The sequence below is a fragment of the Giraffa tippelskirchi genome, chromosome 10 (assembly GCF_054371585.1).
Source record: "Giraffa tippelskirchi isolate mGirTip1 chromosome 10, T2T-mGirTip1v1.2.pri, whole genome shotgun sequence".
NCBI lineage: Eukaryota > Metazoa > Chordata > Mammalia > Artiodactyla > Giraffidae > Giraffa > Giraffa tippelskirchi.
The window spans coordinates 34,244,167-34,261,734 of record NC_137284.1 but is presented as its reverse complement, the minus strand read 5'-3'; positions in this window follow the sequence as shown (position 1 = coordinate 34,261,734).

The window sequence follows — 17,568 nt, the reverse complement described above, 5'->3', positions numbered from 1 at the left end:
AAAATCCTCCAAGCCAGGCTTCAGCAATATGTGAACTGTGACCTTCCAGATGTTAAAGCTGTATTTAGAAAAGGCAGAGGAACCAGAGATCAAATTGCCAACATCTGTTGGATCATCAAAAAAGCAAGAGAGTTCCAGAAAAACATCTACTTTTGCTTTATTGACTACAGCAAAGCATTTGACTGTGTGGATCATAACAAACTGTGGAAAATTCTTAAAGAGATGGGAATACCGGACCATCTGACCTGCCTCCTGAGAAATCTGTATTCATGTCAAGAAGCAGCAGTTAGAACTGTACATGGAACAACAGACTGGTCCCAGATTGGGAAAAGAGTATGTCAAGGCTGTATATTGTCACCCTGCTTATTTAACTTATATGAAGAGTACTTCATGTGAAATGCCAGGCTGGATGAAGCACAAGCTGAAATCAAGATTTCTGGGAGAAATATCAATAACCTCAGATATGCAGATGGCACCCCTGTTATGGCAGAAAATGAAGAACTAAAGAGCCTCTTGATGAAAGTGAAAGAGGAGAGTTAAAAAGTTGGCTTAAAACAACATTCAGAAAACTAAGATCATGGCATACAGTCCCATCACTTCATGGCAGATAGATGGGGAAACAACGGAAACAGTGAGAGACTTTATTTTTTTAGGCTCTAAAATCACTGCAGATGGTGACTGCAGCCATGAAATTAAAAGATGCTTGCTCCTTGGAAGAAAAGCTATGACAACCTAGACAGCATATTAAAAAGCAGAGACATTACTTTGCCAACAAGGTCCGTCCAGTCAAAGCTATAGTTTTTCCAGTAGTCATGTATGGATGTGAGAATTGGACTGTAAAGAAAGCTGAGTGCCGAAGAATGGATGCTTTTGAACTGTGGTGTTGGAGAAGACTCTTGAGAGTCCCTTGCACTGCATGGAAATCAAACCAGTCAATCCTCAAGGAAATCAGTCCTGAATATTCATTGGAAGGACTGATGCTGAAGCTGAAATTCCAATACTTTGGTTGCCTGATGTGAAGAGCTGACTTATTTGCAAGACCCTGATGAGGGCAGTAGGAGAAGGGGACGACAGAGGATGAGATGGTTGAATGGCATCTCTGACTTGATGGACATGAGTTTGAGTAAGCTCTGGAGATGGTGATGGACAGGGAAGCTTGGTGTGCTGCATGCAGTCTATGGGGTCACAAAGAGTTGGACACAACTCAGTGACTGAATTGAATGTCCATTGTTCTTGTACCTGATTGCTTTCCCCAGTATCTTTCTTTATATATTTGAGAATATTTATTATGCTTATTTTTAATTGTTATTCTGATTGGTTCATTAGTACTGCTCAAATAATGTAGGTTGTTCAGTTTTTTTGTTCTTCTTTTAAAATGTTTGAATGTTCATCGCAGCACTGTATTCTGTAAATGTTCTTGATCTATTTTTTCAAGTGCCTCTTTCCACGAAGGTATTAGCTACTTTGTTAGGGAATGTCTGTCTGCAAAGAGGAAGAAATCTTTTTGCATACAACCCATTTTGCTCTAGACTTTGATTTCTCTCATTATTCCTCACTCCCAAAGACAGACAGACAAACACACAAGCACCATAACAGCCCAGCCATTCTGTCTAATCAGGAGTTTTTCGTACATTTTGGATTAGTATTTAGGGTCCATCAACTTCCCTGTCATTTCTGTGTTATCTTTAGGATTCAGGAAAGGGAGTCAGCAGCCCATTTTATGGGATTCCCAGGTGGCTCAGCTGTAAAGAATCTGCCTGCAGTTCAGGAGCTGCAGGAGACATGGGTTTGATCTCTGGGTTGGGAAGATCCCCTGGAGTAGGAAATGGCAACCCACTCCAGTATTCTTGCCTGGAGAATCCCATGGACAGAGGAACCTAGTGGGCTACAGTCCATAGAGTTGCAAAGAGTCAGACAGGACTGAAGTGACTCAGTGCACACACACATGCACAGCCCATGTTATTGCACCCCAAATTATGAGCTAATCAGAAGTAGAATACCTTTAAATATACAACTGTCTTTTTCATTATGTATCCTGAAGTTAAAAAACTCTCCTTCCTATTGAGTACCATATAGGAACACAGTGTAATCGTTCAATATAGGCTTGTCTAATCAAGGAATCAAAGCAACACCTTCCAGAAAGAGTCCAGTCCTTAGGGAACACAAAAACAAGTTTGAGGTTTATTATAAGTTGACACAATCTTAATTAACTTCAGTATGTCAGAAAGGAGGATTTGATGAATGCTTGTTATTTCTTCAAACCTGGTTGTTCAAAATTCTTCTAAAATAAATGAATTATTTTTATTTATGTAGTTTGGTAAAATAGGCATGGCTAGCTGACTCATAGATAATTAAGATTTTCAAGAGTTCAGGATCAGGGTTATGAAGATATTTCTGGTTATTGCCATCTCATAAAGGAAAACTCAAAGAAAAATTTGATTTAAACTCTGCCGGCTTGTTTGCTTAATTATCTGTGATTGTGTCTTCATGGATACCACTGCCTCTCTCTCCACTCTGTTCCCTTTGTCTGCAGCAATGTTTCTTAACTGAGGGTGATGTTGTCCTCCCCTTCCCCAACCCCGGGAGACCTGTAGCATGTCTGGAGATTGGGTGGAGGACAGGGATGCTACTAATCATCTCACAATGCACAGGACAGCCTGCCACAGCAAATAACCATCTGGTCCAGAATGTCATTAGTGCTACTCTTGAGAAACCCTTGACTCCAGGGATCCTGATCTGCTAACTTATTCTCAACCCTGAGATCTCCATGTGATGTTGACTGTGGCAGTGGTTATAGGAAAATGAAAGTGTCTCTTGTTATCCCAATCTATTTGCATTCTGAGTTTTACTACTGGAAGTTCAGAATTCAAGGAGTATCTACAGCCTCTTTTCACAGTCTCTCCAAACACATACAGACAGATACACACACACACACATACACGCAAACACAGATACTAGCTTGGGTGACTGAAGTTTAGAATCAAGTCTCATGCTATGCCAGTTCCTCAGCTTTGACCTTCAGCCCATCATAGGATATGGCTTACTTTCTCCATCTAGCTTTTCTTGCTCCTCTGAAGCTTAGATAATTCTCTTCAGAATTGAAAGATGGTAACGATAACCCTATATGCGAGACAGAATAAGAGACACAGATGCATAGAACAATTTTATGGACTCTGAGGGAGAAGGTGAGGGTGGGACGTTCTGGGAGAATAGCACTGAAACATGTATATTATCATATGTGAAACAGAACACCATTCCATGTTCGATGCACGAGACAAGGGCTCAGGGCCGGGGCAATGGGATGACCCAGAGGGATGGGATGGGGAGGGAGGTGGGTGGGGGGTCCAGGAAGGGGAACACATGTAAACCCATTGCTGATTCATGTCAATGTATGGCAAAAACTATTACAATATTGTAAAGTAATTAGCCCCCAACTAAAATAAATAAATTTATTAAAAAAAAAAATTTAAGATAATTCTCTTCAGATACTCCCCTATTTGGGTGCCACCCAGATGATGGCATACTTTCTCAATGTCTCTGCTGAAATACTCTGATAAACACCAAATATCACTTTTCTGAATGTCTTTCTGACAGTGTAAGTGAAACTGACAACCCCCTCGTGTCACTTTTATCCCCTTACCCTCTGTTATTTTTCTTCATAGCAGCTATTGTCATCTTGCTTAACTTTATACTTTTCCTTCTTCCTTACCTCCGTAAATTAAGCAAGGCTGTGTTTTTTTAGCACCATCTTCTGGAGCCTAGAGCACACAATGATGGTCACAGTACCCAATATTAAACCCTGAAGTTAAGCAAAGGCTCGTAAGTCATGGTTCTGCTTGTCATTTGGAGGGGAGGTGGATAATTATAAGGTGACAGGGTGATGTTATACAGATGAGTGTTCAGATGACATCACTGTCCTATTTAAGGAGCACTCAGAGGAGGAATTCTCAGAGGAGGCAACACCTGAGTGAGGCCTTGAGAAATATGTAGGATTCACCACAAAGCAGGAAGGGGAAAGGGCACCTTAGTTACAGGAATGTTATGCAAAAGGTGCTATATTTTTGAAAGAGTAGAAAATGATTTAGGAATGAAGGTGCTAGCCCTGCAAATGTTGAGTCTGGTCAACATGGTTAAGGATAATACATGACACACAAGGAAGGTTGGACTTTATCCTGGGGGAAACTGGGAACTCTAAAATATTTTGAGCAGCTCTGTGTTTGAAAATGGTATTGCTTGTGACAATGTGATGGTAGGATGGGATGTTCAGAAGCTAGTGATTGGTCATCAGGGGGGAATTTAAAAATTATCCAGAGACTCATTTATCACCTCCCACTAAGACTGATCTATTCTCTGCGACCTTCCTTTTTCCTCCCTACATGATATGGTTTAGAACCCAATTTCTTGTAAAAACTGCTTTTCAGTTTGTAAAAATTATAGTCAGCAACCCTGTGGTCAAGCATCTGATCCATCATTAGACACATTTCCAATCCATCTCCTGCATTGTCTCTGGGATAGATCTAGATTTGACTCATTTCAGGGAAATTCTTTCAGAGTTTACAGCAGAAAGCCGTAACTCACAGTCAATGTCATTTAGGGCTCAGTCTTAACCATCTATCAGGAGTTTCTCAATTAATTTTACGGAGGCTAAAAGTCATTTATAATTACAGTCCTGTTATCTGAATATGTCTTCCTTATCTTTTACTATCCCATGCTTCATTCTTGGTTTGATTACTGTAGGGTACCATTATTTTATTGGGAAGCGTTGATCCTGTAGCTCCTAGCTCAAATTGATTAACTACTGCTCTTCTCCCATAGATAAGGGGCATGACTAGCTTTTAGACTTCTCAGATAGAGCTTCTATACTTATATTTATTTGCTATAATGTTTCAGGAACTGCTCCTCCAGTGCTGTTGGGAATGATCAGACACTTAGTGTCACAGAATCTGATAAATGATAGTTCTCTTTTCTAGCTAATCAACAGGTCTAGGCATGCTCAGAGAATTGAGAATGGTCTTTATCAATCACCATGGTTATATGCAGGTCATAATGATAAGGATAAATGAATAGCTATTATACTTCTATAATTCATACTTTTAATAATGAGCATAGGTTTTAAACTTAGCTCATCTGAAAGATTATGAAATGAACTTTGGGTGGTTTTAACCCCAGTTTTTTCAATTTTAAAGTGGTAAAAATTATGTATTTTTTAAACATCATTTTAAGTATTAAATGAGAACATATGTAAAGCATCCAGTATATTTTTTAATCCACACTATGTTATTAATAAGTGCTCATTCCATTCAATTCAGTAAACAAGAATCCGGACTATTTTTGTGTGTGTCTATGGGAATTGTTGGTAATATAAAGATAAGTAATAAACAGTCCCCTATTTTAAGGAGATTTTAGCTTAGTTGGGGAGATGAGCATCTAATCAAATAAGTGTTGTTTAATGTAACAGGTACAAACCAGAAACAGAGCACCACATACAGTGAGGACTTCACAGAACTGGTGGGTAACTCTTCCTGAGGAATAAGGAAGTTTTTCTGTAGTGAATGATAGGTGCTCTAAACGTTACATCAGTTCAGTTCAGTCACTCAGTCATGTCGAGCTCTTTACAATCCCATGAACCGCAGCACGCCAGACCTCCCTGTCCATCACCAACTCCCGGAGTCCACCCAAACTCACGTCCATTGAGTCGGTGATGCCATCTAACCATCTCATCCTCTGTTGTCCCTTCTCCTCCTGCCTTCAATCTTTCCTAACATCAGGGACTTTTCAAATGAGTCAGCTCTTCGCATGAGGTGGCCAAAGTATTGGAGTTTCAGCTTCAACATCAGTCCTTCCAATGAACACCCAGGTCTGATCTCCTTTAGGATGGACTGGTTGGTTCTCCTTGCAGTCCAAGGGACTCTCAAGAGTCTTTTCCAACACTGCAGTTCAAAAGCATCAATTCTTCAGCACTCAGCTTTCTTTATACTCCAACTCTTACATCCATACATGACCACTGGAAAAACCATAGCCTTGACTAGACAGACATTTGTTGGCAAAGTAATGTCTCTGCTTTTAAATATGCTGTCTAGGTTGGTCATAACTTTCCTTCCAAGGAGTAAGCGTCTTTTAATTTCATGGCTGCAATCACCATCAGCAGTGATTTTGGAGCCCAAAAAAGAAAGTCTGACACTGTTTCCACTGTTTCCCCATCTATTTGCCATGCAGTGGTGGGACCGGATGCCATGATCTTAGTTTTCTGAATGTTGAGCTTTAAGGCAACTTTTTAACTCTCCTCTTTCACTTTCATCAAGAGGCTCTTTAGTTCTTCTTCACTTTCTGCCATAAGGGTGGTGTCATTTGCATATCTGAGGTTATTGATATTTCTCCCGGCATTCTTGATTCCAGCTTGTGCTTCATCCAGGCCAGCGTTTCTCATGATGTACTCTGCATATAAGTTAAATAAGCAGGGTAACAATATACAGCCTTGACATACTCCTTTTCCTATTTGAAACCAATCTGTTCTATGTCCAGTTCTAATTGTTGCTTCCTGACCTGCAGACAGGTTTCTCAAGAGACAGGTCAGATGGTCTGGTATTCCCATCTCTTTCAGAATTTTCCACAGTTGATTGTGATCCACACAGTCAAAGGCTTTGGCATAGTCAATAAAGCAAAAGTAGATGTTTTTCTGGAACTCTCTTGCTTATTCGATGATCCAGTGAATGTTGGCAATTTGATCTCTGGTTCCTCTGCCTTTTCTAAATCCAGCTTGAACATCTAGAAGGTCACGGTTCACGTATTGCTGAAGCCTAGCTTGGAGAATTTTGAGCATGACTTTACCAGTGTGTGAGATGAGTGCAATTGTGCAGTAGTTTGAACATTCTTTGGCATTGCCTTTCTTTGGGATTGGAACAAAGACTGACCTTTTCTAGTCCTGTGGCTACTGCTGAGTTTTCCAAATTTGCTGACATATTGAGTGCAGCACTTTCACAGCATCATCTTTTAAGATTTGAAATAGCTCATCTGGAATTCCATCAGCTCCAATAGCTTTGTTTATAGTGATGCTTCCTAAGGCCCACTTGACTTCACATTCCCGGATGTCTGGCTCTAGGTGAGTGATCACACCATCGTGATTATCTGGGTCGTGAAGATCTTTTTTGTACAGTTCTTCTGTGTATTCTTGCCACCTCTTCTTAATATCTTCTGCTTCCATTTGGTCCATACCATTTCTGTCCTTTCTTGGGCCCATCGTTGCATGAAATGTTCCCCTGGTATCTCTTATTTTCTTGAAGAGCTCTCTAGTCTTTCCCATTCTATTGTTTTCCTCTATTTCTTTGCATTGATTAATGAGGAAGGGTTTCTTATCTCTCCTTGCTATTCTTTGGAACTCTGCATTCAATGGGTATAGTTTTCCTTTTCTCCTTTGCTTTTTGCTTCTCTTCTTTTCACAGCTATTTGTAAGGCCTGCTCAGACATCCATTCTTTTTCTTGGGGATGGTCTTGATCCCTGTCTCTTGTACAGTGCCACGAACCTCCGTCCATAGTTCATCAGGCACTCTGTGTATTAGATCTAGTCCCTTGGTGTTGCAAGAAAACATCACATGGACCTGGGAGGATGGATGGCATTGGTGGATTAGAGAGAAAAAAAATCCAGGGAATGGCATTTGTGAAAATCATTTCTCTTTTTCTATCTTTTTTTCCCCATTTCATAATAAAACTCTTACTAAAATCTAAAACTCAGTCATGCCCTTTTTCAACTGTTGAAACAATTCAAGATTAAAATTTTTGATCAACTGTATCCAAGGTAGAAAGAAAAGGAGAATGAGACATTTCCTCATTTTAATTCAAAGCACTATTCATATTTATTGATACAATGTTAGAGGGTTTTCAAAGCACTCTTTCACTTGCATTATTTCATTTAAACACTGTAAAATTATCATTGGGTAGAGATTATTAATCTTATTTTACTACAAATGAGGAAAATGAAATTTCATGACCTGCCCTATGTCTCACAGAAAGGAAACTATGTTGACTAGGACTTTCCCAGTCTTTTAGAGTCTGAATCCAGTGCTCTGTCTTCTACCACTAAATCTGCCTCTGTTTACAAAATTTAAAAGCTAGCTTGTATTTGACAAAAACATTTGTAGGATGATTAAGTATTCTTTCTGTCCTTGGAAGGCCAAGTAAAGGATAGCGTACATAGATTAAAGCTGGAGAAATTGGCTTAGGAATAGAGAATAAGGATAATATAAATAGGGTTATCCTATGGGTTTCTGCATTGCAGGAGGATTCTTTACCAATTGAGCTATCAGGGAAGCCCTATGACTTACCATCTAAAGAGGGTGACAGAGGGTGAGATGGCTGGATGGCATCACTGATAAAATGGACATGAGTTTGAGCAAACTCTGGGAGATAGTGAAGGACAGGGAAGTCTGGCGTGCTGCAGTCCATGGGGTCATAAAGAGTTGGACACAACTTAGTGATTGAACAACAATCATCCAAATAAGGACATTTTTGAGACTAAAAGAACTGAGTCTGTTGCAGTATAGACGATTCACTAACTAATTCACTCAGTAGACAGTTATTGACTATCTAGTTAGTGCAAGGCTCTGGGTCACTGTAGAGAAGAAGATACCTCTGAGTAATTTAATGAACAACATGGGGGAGCTATACAGACAAAGAAATAATAGCGACCAATCACTGAATATGTTTGTTCTAGGTGTTCTAGAAGTTGAACATATAATGTCAAATTTTAAAATAATTCCCTGAAAGAATATTATTATTATTCCCATTTTACAGATGATGAAACTGAGGTTAAATCACCCACCTAGTTTTATTTTACATGGGAGTGGCCTTCAAAATTACAGCATATCCTGATTAAAATTTGAAGATAAATGAACATCTTGAAACCACAGTTTTAGAATAACATATCCTTGTGTTTTCCTCATCCAGCAAACATCTCTAGAATGTTGATGTTTAGTTGGGCAATAGGTGCTGTGTCATTGTGTCAGGCAGGACTTTGAATGAAATGAACCATGATAACTTTTCAGTCTCTAGAGTCTGGAGATTAATGGGAAAACAAAAAACAAAACAATTTTTTTTTCTTTCTAAGAAGACCATGACTCAAGAAAGTATGTGGCAAGTGCCAGTTTGCTGCAAAATTCCATTCTTTTTTTTTTCCTCTCTTGTGCCTCCTTGAGCTACTCAGTCAATCTAAAAACCTCCTTTATGGCTTGAAGACAACTTCCTATTTGTTGCAAGATTGATCTTTTCAATTTCCAGTTCTGGTGAGGGTATATGTAGCTTTAAAATAGAACTGAAGCTACTCATTTCTTTTTATGGATAATTAATTTGCTCTTACAAAATAGGATTTATGCAAAGTGAGGAATCTAATTCTGGGCATACAATCATTTTCGTCAATGGACCAAGATAAAATTTCTTCTTTTTCAACTTACAGTCTTGAAAATAGTTAAATGGAGAATTAAATTCTGTAGTGTGTGATGACAAAGAATAACCAGAAAATTAAGTAACACTCAAGTTTCTACAACATTTACTGTTTATGAGGATATTTCATTGTGATACTATCACTTGAATTATTAAGAACCTCAGGAGACACGTCTGGGCCTAAATTTTTCTAGGACAGTGGAGAAAGGTCAAGCTTATTAAACTTACTCATCTCAAAGACATGTAAAGTCATTGAAATGGAACACCTCATTTAGAAAGGACTTCATATTCTTGCTCTGTATGTTTTTTCTAAGTATCACACATAATATGGGGGCCAAATTCATCAGTTGTTCTGAGTGAGTCTGATTTTGAACTAAATGAGCTAGACATGTACCTTTAAGTGTCTAGAGGCTATCAAATTTGAATTAGATTTGGGATTGTAGGATCCAGGGTTAGGAGGTTTGTTGTACTATCAATTCAGCCATTCATTTAGAGTATTTGTGACTTGGGCAAGTTACTCAAAACTCCAGTTTCCTCATCTTAAAAAATAGGTTAATAGTGATATTTAAAACTATATTATTTTCACAGGTTGATATACATTGAATGTCAGAAATTTCAAAATTATGGTCTCACTTTATTCAGTGTTAAAACCATTGTTTGGTTTACCTTTCAAATTTTAGTCAAAAGCAAAGCTGTTCACCCCGCTCTCATTTGTCACATCTTTGGCCCAAGCCCAACACCGTCCTCAATGACTTCACTCCTGCAGCTGACCTGTCCTCACCTTCTCATCTTCAGTGGCCCTCTATTTTGTTTCACTTTGGACTCTCACGCCCATGATGACAAGTTAATAATTTGGGCCTTGCTATTACCTATAACTGCTTACCTAAAACTATGGTTTGCTCAAATTTCCCACTTTTTAAGCACAAGCTTATCTGCTTCCAGCCTGTTCTCCTCACCCTAGGGCCATTCTTCAACTTCAGAAAGATCTTCATTGCCTTGACCCTTCTGCCTTCATCCAACCATAAAACCTTTCCTTTATTCATTTATTCTATGATGTCATTATTTAAATAACTCTTTTGATAATGACCTAAATGTCCTTGCTCTGCTGTATTTTATCACAACCCATTGGCAGAATACCAGCCCTGGGTAAACTCCATCAATCCAATCATTTCTTCTTCTCCATGCCTACATCTGAGCAGTTAACGCTCCTAGAGAAATTCACACTAGAGACAGATTTCTTTCTTTATAAATTTAAGTTCATCAGTCTTGACAAATGGGTCCTTGGCTTTCCAGGGCAATTATTTTTTTTCTGGTCATCTTGCTCTTATACTCCCAGTAATAACTATTTTAAGTACTCCTGTCCTGTACTCTAAAATACCAGGGCCCCTGGAATCTCAGGCTTAGGCTTGTTGTTCTCCTTGTTCTATACTTTCTATCTTGTTCACAGCTGCAGATTCAATTGCCTTCTGACTTCAGATGATAGACAGATTTGTAATTATGGCTAAGATCACCCATCTGAATTCTAGATCTTCATAATCTGTTGACCATTTACTTCCAACTCCTATGTATCACCTAAGTACCTCAAAGTCAACATGCCTAAAACTAAACTCATGATTTTCCTCCAAACTTTATTCTATTATTTTCAGTGTCAGCTAATGGCAGTGCTAATGTTTTGGTTGCAGAGGCTAAAAAACCAGGATCATCCTTGATATACCCCTTATATAAACCTTCACCTTCAATCCATTGTCCATTCTTATTACACTTTCCTCCTAAGAATCTCTCAATTAAATGCGCACCTCTAATCTAATCATGCTATCTTCCTGCCTCCAAATTTCAGTGACTTCACAATTTTCTTTAAAAAAAAATGACAAAAATCCTTCCATATCTGTAAGTCCTACAATGTCTGACCCTTACCTATGTCCCCAGCCTCAGTTTGTACTAGTGCCCTGGCCTCACTGAATTTCTTTCAGTCCTCATATTCAGTCATCTCTCTCTCATTATGAGTTCTTCATTCATTGTGCCTTTTCCACCTGGGATGCTCATTTCTCATCTACTCACCTCATTAACTCATCTTTCTGAGCTCTGTGGACATGTCAGTTCCTCAAATAAGCCATCTTGATGGAGTCTGGCCTTTCAGTTATAGGTGCATGGCTCCGTGTGTGTCTCCTTCATGGTTGCAACTTACAATTAATTTTGAGATGATATGATTAATGTTTTTTTCCTATCAGACTGTAAGCTTCATGAGAGCAAAGTCATGAATGTTTTTGCTCTCTGTATTATTTCTAGCATCTAGTTTAGAGTATGAATATATGGTAAGCTCTCAATAAATAATAAATAACAAAGTTGTGTATAAAGCTTTCAGGATATAAAAATGAACAAAGCATTGCTCTTATGTTCAAGGAGATCCTAACCTAGCGTATGGAGGCAGCCACATAAATAAAGTGAGAAAGGTCCTAGGATAGCCGCATAATTCTCTGGGAATATAGGGGTTGTGCATACCATTGTATTTGAAATGATGTATATGTCAGAGGCAGGACTGATCGTAAAAATTTCAAAGAGGATGTAATATTTGAGTTTTTTTGAAGGAAGAATGGGATTCAAAAGTGAATATTCATACCAGCACCAGTTCTGCTAATGTGAAGGGCTGCTGCTGCTGCTGCTGCTGCTGCTAAGTCGCGTCAGTCGTGTCCGACTCTGTGCGACCCCATAGACAGCAGCCCACCAGGCTCCCCCGTCCCTGGGATTCTCCAGGCAAGAGTACTGGAGTGGGTTGCCATTTCCTTCTCCAGGGCATGAAAGTGAAAAGTGAAAGTGGAGTCGCTCAGTCGTGTCTGACTCAGTGACCCCATGGACTGCAGCCTGCCAGGCTCCTCCGTTCATGGGATTTTCCAGGCAAGAGTACTGGGGTGGGGTGCCATTGCCTTCTCCATGTGAAGGGCTAGAGGGAGATAAAATTATCAGTTAATTAGAAACCAGAACTAAACCAAGGAAGGAGGGGTATTGCTGAAATTTCATGCCAAATAGGACATGAGAAGAATAAAGATGTCAGCAACTGAAAAATGATAGAAACAAGTCAGAAATGGGGTGGAATCAACAAAAGACAATTTTTCATGTAACAACTTAATGCTTTTATTGCTCAATGGTTGTATTAATTTATCTCCTACCTGTGAAAATTGTCTCAGTTTTTTGGTTGAGTTGAAACATCAACATTTTCACTTTAAAATTAACGGGATTTTTTTCCTCTTATTTATTGGCTTTTCACTTGGCATGAGGGTTTTAAGAATAAGTTAATAAGCAAGGTGTATTTGTACAGGTATCTGGGCTCTGGAATTAGACTTCAAGACAGAGTTATCTAGGCAACCTATTAGCCACTGGGGTATATTTTTGATAGCTAAGTCCTTCTTTTTTGACCATACTGTGCCCATGTAAGGAATCCTCACTCATAGACTTCCTCATCTTTACAGTCTGAGCTATTGTGAAGACTATAAAAAATGCTGTATAAAATTTTGTGAGAAATGTAATTTATCCTACAGTTTTACCATGGGACGGTAGTCTTAACTGATTAATCCTCCATTGCTGATTTAATTGGTAGTCTGCATAAATGACACAGATGATGCTGGGTGTGGTTGAACAGACAGACAGGGTTTCCTGAGTTCTCTAGGTAGAAAGTACTGTTGGGAAAAAGCACTAGTGAGGACAAAAACAAGTTTGATGAAATCACTCTAAAAAGACCTTTTTTGATTATATTAGAGAGACTTGAAGTGTTACTGTGGTCTCTTGGTCAACTAAGTATTAGGTGCTTGGAATCAAAAAAATAAAATCCATTTAAAAATTCTTGTGAACAAATGACTTTCATTTTTTAATGTATAATTAAAGACTAAGTATCAGTATCTTTTAATTGGCATGGTTTTACTTGGCAGACTTTGGTTTGTACTGAGAACCCTAACACAGCGGCCTGCTAAGACTTCTGGCTGCCATGTTAGGCAGCATAATTTGTCAGACATGACTTGTCATGCACACTCAGGGAGACAGTTGATATTTTTGAAACTTTGGGGAAGAAAACTTTGCTATTAGAGCATGACCAGTATTGTTTTAGGCTGATATTTTCATCGATTATTTTTTATACCATTAAAAAATATTAGACCATTTAAATTTTATTTTCCTTCTCTCATTTTTTAGTGCTAAATTCTTTTAAATATTAAAAATTTTAAAATATTTTCAAAATTGTTGTACATTCAATTCATGCATGTTTTACCTTTGTTACCAAAGCAAAAACAACAATATTTTTCTTTTCATGCACCCCTCCACTTACTTTTTTGGAGATGTGTAAACTCCATTTTCTTTTATATTGTGTGGGAAGTGGAGTGAATATAAAAGAAAATTATGTATGATAAAAAGGAAAAGACTTGAGACTTTTCTACAAAACCTTGCCATTCTTTTTCTTGGTTAGATCTTTAAATATTTGAAAATATGAAAAAAAAAAAACCAGACCTTGAATGTTCACTACCAGGTTAGGGCAGATTGTGTGAGTCTGAATGCTGTTTCTCTTTAAATGTATCAAGATAAAAAAAAGTTGACTTTGTTATTTATTTATTCTTATTTCTCTTTTGATAGAACTGGTCTATCCCATATTATCTCTTGTAGGCTTTTTCCATGTTCTAAAAGAGGAAATTGTTATTGAAGAACTTAAATCATATTACTTAGAGCTGGCATACTTTTATTTATTTATTTATTTTGGTTTTAAGTTGATTTTTTAAAATTAATTAATTTATTTTAATTGGAGGCTCATTACTTTACAATACTGCAGTGGTTTGTGCCATATATTGACATGAATCAGCCATGGATGTACATGTGTCCCCCATCCTGAACCCCTTCTCACCTCCCTCCCCATCCCATCCCATCAAATAATTGTCATTTATGGTATTGTAAAATGGTATACCTGCTTTCTCAATGAGGGATGGATTTTGACTAGAAGATCTTAAGCTTTTTCACTAGACTTTCTTCGATGGCAGAGTATAGTGTAGCTCCTCCCAATTTCTTGCCTCCTACACTCCCCATCCTGTTTTTGGAGGATGTTATTCAGTATGATCCCATGAAAACAGGACATTATTCAGAAGTCTTCGGTTTATCTTCAAAACATATGCAAACTTTGAATTCTACTCAAATAGTACACCTATTTTGAAATTAACATGGCTTTCTTGATATAGGATGAATCATCTGTTTACCTTGTGTTTTTTTTTTCATTCCTTGTGCATATTCATATAGATTTTTATAGGTAGCCTATCCCAGTTTGAAAGTTGATATGGAAGAGGAAGATCAAAGAGAATTGACCCAGATGGATTTTATCTCTACTCAGCTCTCATAATGTAGGTCAATATTTGCCAACATTTTTGTGTGTGTTGAAATACTTTCTTCAGAGTCTATTGAGGCTACATGTTTAATCAATATGTGTAGAGGTTTATGGACATTTTATAGAAGTTAGGATGTGATCCTACTACTGTGAATGGTTTTGATAGTTTATAGTCATTGTATTTGGTTTTTTATAATTTATTTTTGGATATTCTTGGTCTTTGTTGCCGCATGGTCTTTTCTCTAGTTTCAGCAAGTGGGGGCTACTCTAGTTGTGGTGTGTGAGCTTCTCGTTGCAGTGGCTTCTCTTGTTGTGGAACATTGGCTCTAGGACACGTGGCCTCAGTAGTTGCAGTTCCTGGGCTCTTAGCAGAGGCTCAAAGTTGTGGCCAACTGGCTTAGTTGCTCCACTGCTTGTGCGATCTTCCTGGATCAGGGATTTAACCCATCTCCTACATTGGCAGGTGGATTCTTTACCACTGAGCCACCAGGGAAACCCTGTGTATTTGTTTTTAATGACCTATTGCTGGATGATTAACTTGTGTTAAATCCTAAAAAATCATATGAGATATGACTCCAATATCAGGAGATAGAAATATAAATAGATAATTTCAAAGTAACAAGAAATCTGTTAATAGGGTTAGGGTATGTTGCGAGCATAGTGGAGGGGTGCTCAGCCAAATCTGGTATTGTCAGGATGACATTTATGGATTAAACCATGAGGAGTTTCTCTAGAAGACACCAAGTACTCATTTTTCATGCCAGAGACAGATCTTTATCCAATAGTTAATCCCCTTTATATTTGTAAATAATTATTCTGTTCCCCGCACTAGAACACATACTCCATGAGGTATAATGCCTGGCATGTAGTAAGAATTCAGTAAAATTTGGATTGTGTCTCAAAGACTTTTTGTTTTACAAATTGTGTTTGTTGAATCATAACTATGATTTTTCCATTTTTATTGAGAACTTGTATAACAAAGCTTGAAGTAAAATCACAAAATTATTCTCTAGCCAGACAAAGCTTCTAGACAGTATGATAGAGTCAATATCACTACACAGAATGGGTATTCTTGGGTTCAAGTTGCCCAGTGACTGTGTTCTCACAGGGAGTATGGGTATTTTAGGGATCCCTTAGGCCAGGCCAGAGGATGAGAGTAGCTTACCCTCAATAGAAAGTGAGGAAGACAAGAGTTGAATCACACAATATATTAGGAGGGATCACTGGGGATCAGAGCTGCAGGAGTAACATATCCAAAGGGCTCACCAGTGCAAGGCAGTGAGCTGAGGTAGCCCTGCTCGAATTGCCCTTTCTTTGATTCTCTGTATGGGAAGAAAGTGAATAGACATGTCTTGTTCCTACTTCACTTTTTAGAAATAGGAGGCATTACAAAAGAAGGTAGGTTTTGAAGCATGTGTAGAAGTTTGGGAAACAATTTAAAAACTGCAGTTGCAGGAGAGAGCACTTATCAGCGCGGTGTATTCAGAGATGATAGAAGTGTGAGATGCATGGACTGGGTAAGATGCAAGACCTGGGATGGAGAATGAGGAGTGTCTTAGGTCTGTGGGAGTCTCGTCTTCTTCAAGGGACAGCGCTTACCGGAACCTGCAGAAGTTTCTGGACAGCTTTCTACCTAGTACATGGTAATACCTAGTACCTAATACTGTATTACTTCTCTATGTGGAAACTAAAGATTACATTTCTGCTTTTTTAGTCACCAGACAGCTATTACTTCAGATGAATTAGAGAAAAATTAGCTTTAACTATATAACAATTAAGGACCTTAAACACAAACAGAACGTAGTTCATTTTGCATTATTATTATATCACTTTCTGATGACTGAAATAAAACATGATTTGGACACAATCTGGAAAAAGGGCCAAGAGAAAAGATAATTACCTGTATTTCCATCACCTTGAAATAATGACTATCACTTTTTAAAAAACTTTTGAGTGTAATACATGTTTGCTGAAAAACTGTCTTCCTGACAAGCTCATTCTTGAAAATTTCTTGAATGTATTGCTTCTGTGAAATCTTTGATTGCCCATGGGCTGATTTATCAACACTTTTTTAATGGTAACCTGTATCATGTATTCACATTGGTTATGCATTTATCATTGAGTACGTTAGCAGGTTTTTTTTTTTCTCTTGTCTCTCCCACTAAATTGTGCTTTCTCAAGGCAAGGGTCTTGACATATTTGTATTTCCTGAATGTAGATACTTACATGTTTGTCTCTCAGTTCCGTTCAGTCACTCAGTCATGTCCGACACTTTGCAACCCCATGGACTGCAGCACGCCAGGCTTCCCTGTCTGTCACCAGTTCCTGAAGCTTGCTCAAACTCGTGTCTATCGAGTTGGTAATGCCATCCAAACATCTCATTCTCTGTCATCTCCTTCTCCTCCTGCCTTCAGTCTTTCCCAGCATCAGGATCTTTTCCAGTGAGTCAGTTCTTCACATCAGGTGGCCAAAGTATTGGTGCTTCAGCTTTAGCATCAGTCTTTCCAATGAATATTCAGGACTGATTTCCTTCAGGAGTGACTGGTTTGATCTCCTTGCTGTGCAAGGGACTTTCAAGAGTCTTCTCTAACACCATAGTTCAAAGGCATCAATTCTTCAGCTTTTTTTATGGCCCAACTCTCACATCCATACATGACTACTGGAAAAACCATAGCTTTGACATATTTGAAAGTCTCTCTGTAATTACTTCCAGATATGAATGAATGAATGGTCATAAGTGTATAATTTATAGTATGTCATCTTATGGAGATAAGGGAAATGTGTTG